Genomic DNA, 2,352 nt, shown 5'->3' with positions numbered 1-2,352 from the left:
GGCGAGCCCTCTCCTGCTGCCAGGAACCAGGAGGGATAACAGGCCCGGCAGCTCTACTGGGGCCTTTCCTTCAGGCCTGGCAGCCAGCCTCGATCCTGCAGCGCTGCCAGGGGCGGCTCCCCCGCGGTGCCCTAGTCATGCCCAGGGCCTTCCCAGCAGCTCCGGCGGCACAAGGAATAAGCCAGGTTCAAGCGGCAGGAGGCAATTCCCGGGGCATGTGGTGCCGATGTCCTCCCGGCGGCCGAGGGAAGGGGAGGGAAGGGGAGGGCAGCCGCCAGCGCCGGACCCGCACCTGTGGACCGCAGAGAGGGTTGTGGCGTCCAGCACCGCACCCCCCGGACATCACTACACACCACTCGGGCCGGGCGGCTCCAGCATTCCCGCCGCGGCCCGGCCACCCCGCGCTGCACTCACCAGGGAGAGGTGGAGGGTCCCGGCTCCACGTCCCGCAGCGACCAATGTCCCAGCCAGGCTGCCCTTCCCCTTCCTCAACCCCACCCACACCCCGGAACTCGGCCACCGCCTGCACGCCCAGCTGACACTGACGTCACGCCGCGGGACTGCGCAGGCGCGGGGGCCGCGCAAGGCCGGTGGGGTGGGGGCTAGCACGTGCCTGGGCGCTGCTCTGCGTGTAGGGCCGTAACGGCTTTTCTCGCGACTACCTGGGATCACTAACCCAGCCTGTCCCAGCCCCAGCCTAGGACTCCCTCTGCTCGTGCCAGACCAGCTGCTGTCGCTTCATCCTCCTCGAGCCAGCCCCTGGCCCTGGTCCTGGCCCTTTTCAGCTCACAAAGGGACCCTGCGGGGTCTCCAACAGCCTCCACTTGTTCATAACCTCCCGCACTGTTTTTTTAATCTCAGTGCTCTGCCACAGCGCCTGGCAGCTTCTGTTTGAACCCCCGTCCCTCTGTGCTAGAGGGATTTAGCCCCTGCCACACCTCAGCATTTGCTTTGCCTTGCTTTCGGCAAAGTCTCTGTTTTGCCCTGTGAGGATGAAATGCTGAACGCAACAGCATCTCTCTTTAGGTCTGTTGTCCTGTTTCTCCACAGGAAAAAAGGCCATGCAAAATTGCCAAGCAATGCCTATGTAGAAGCGGGGGAAAGTTCTCCAATAAAGCATCATTTGCTCCAGTCCCTCCCTAGAAGTTGGGGACATTGCTCAAGGGTGTCAGAGCTGCTTGCAGGTGCCAGTCCAGGCACTGGAAACACCTTCAATTCCTTGACCTGCTGCAAAGCATCCTCTGGAGTCTGGCCCAAGGCCTCATCAGCAGTGATCTTAGGGTTATTGAGGCCCTGAACAAGAGAGTCATTTGGGGACCCTTAGAGGCTCAATTTTGATTATCCTATAAGCAAGTCAGACATTTTCAATTTCACTTTGCCCTATCCATGCAATTGCAATAAAAGTATCTTAAAACAATATTGATAATACAAATATGAATTACAATAAATATTACAACATACAATAAATTAATGTAATTTGTTTTTATCTGTATAAAATGCGGGGCCCTGGGTGGTCACCCAGTTTTCCCTCCCCTAGAGCCACTACTGGCCACATGGAGTGCTGGGGGGTGGGGACAAACCCGTGAAACATTTGTAAATGTAGATGCTTCAGAGTCAGTGTCATAACTTCCTGAAAGTCTTTGTGCAACATCAGAGAGATTAAAACAGAAAATGAACCCAAATTTCCTGAGTTCTGCACCACTGATTTGACCACAAGATAATAATCCTCTGAGTCACTTTCAACCACTGAGCATTAGAACTCACTATATATGCCCCCCTGCTTAGTCAGTAATATACCTTAACTGCTTCCACTAAAACATCTGCAGTATCCTCTCCAAAACTAGGATTTTTGGTCACGCATCAACACCTAGATGCTTGTCAGGTTTCAGTCATTTAAGTCAGTGGGACTTCATAGGATGGAGCAATGCTTCTACTTAAAAAGAGCTGTAAAACAGTGTCAGGAGAGAGATAGCATCCTCTTACATACCTGTTCTGAAATTTCTGCTGGCAGCTTTTCCTCCTGGTATGTAATGCTCACTCTCCATTCAGGATCCTGTATGGTGGCCTATGTACTGGCTAAGTCACACCTAGTCACCTGCAAGGCTTTTTCAAAGGTCACAGTGCCAACTTCATCTCTTCATTCCTGCCCTGCATCAGACATTGCCATGTGTCTTAGTGTGGTGGAGTTTTTTTAAATGTTTAAATTAGTGGTTGGGTTTTTTTCTTACTTCTTTAAGAGCCTTTACTGTTCCAAACCTCCTCACTATCTCCAGAAGTCATCTCCCTATCTGATTACCAAAGAGAAGTGCAGGGTTGAACACACACACACACACACACACACACACACACACA

The 2,352-nt window shown here is 52.9% G+C and overlaps 1 protein-coding gene across 8 annotated transcripts in view; it reads right to left on the bottom strand.

Moving 5' to 3' along the window:
* Nucleotides 1–484, bottom strand: part of CCSER2 (coiled-coil serine rich protein 2) — a 182,887-nt gene extending 182,403 nt beyond the window's left edge. For all 8 annotated transcript variants that reach the window (XM_019502216.1, XM_019502218.1, XM_019502217.1 and 5 more), the window contains exon 1: nt 415–484. The gene's annotated coding sequence lies outside the window, so the exon portion shown is untranslated. The remainder of the gene's footprint in view (nt 1–414) is intronic.
* Nucleotides 485–2,352: the final 1,868 nt, after the last annotated feature.

The sequence above is a fragment of the Gavialis gangeticus genome, unplaced genomic scaffold, assembly GCF_001723915.1.
Source record: "Gavialis gangeticus isolate Ggan-Ray unplaced genomic scaffold, GavGan_comp1, whole genome shotgun sequence".
Lineage (NCBI taxonomy): Eukaryota > Metazoa > Chordata > Crocodylia > Gavialidae > Gavialis > Gavialis gangeticus.
Note: the sequence above shows the minus strand (reverse complement) of the source record. Positions and strands in the feature narration are given on the sequence as shown.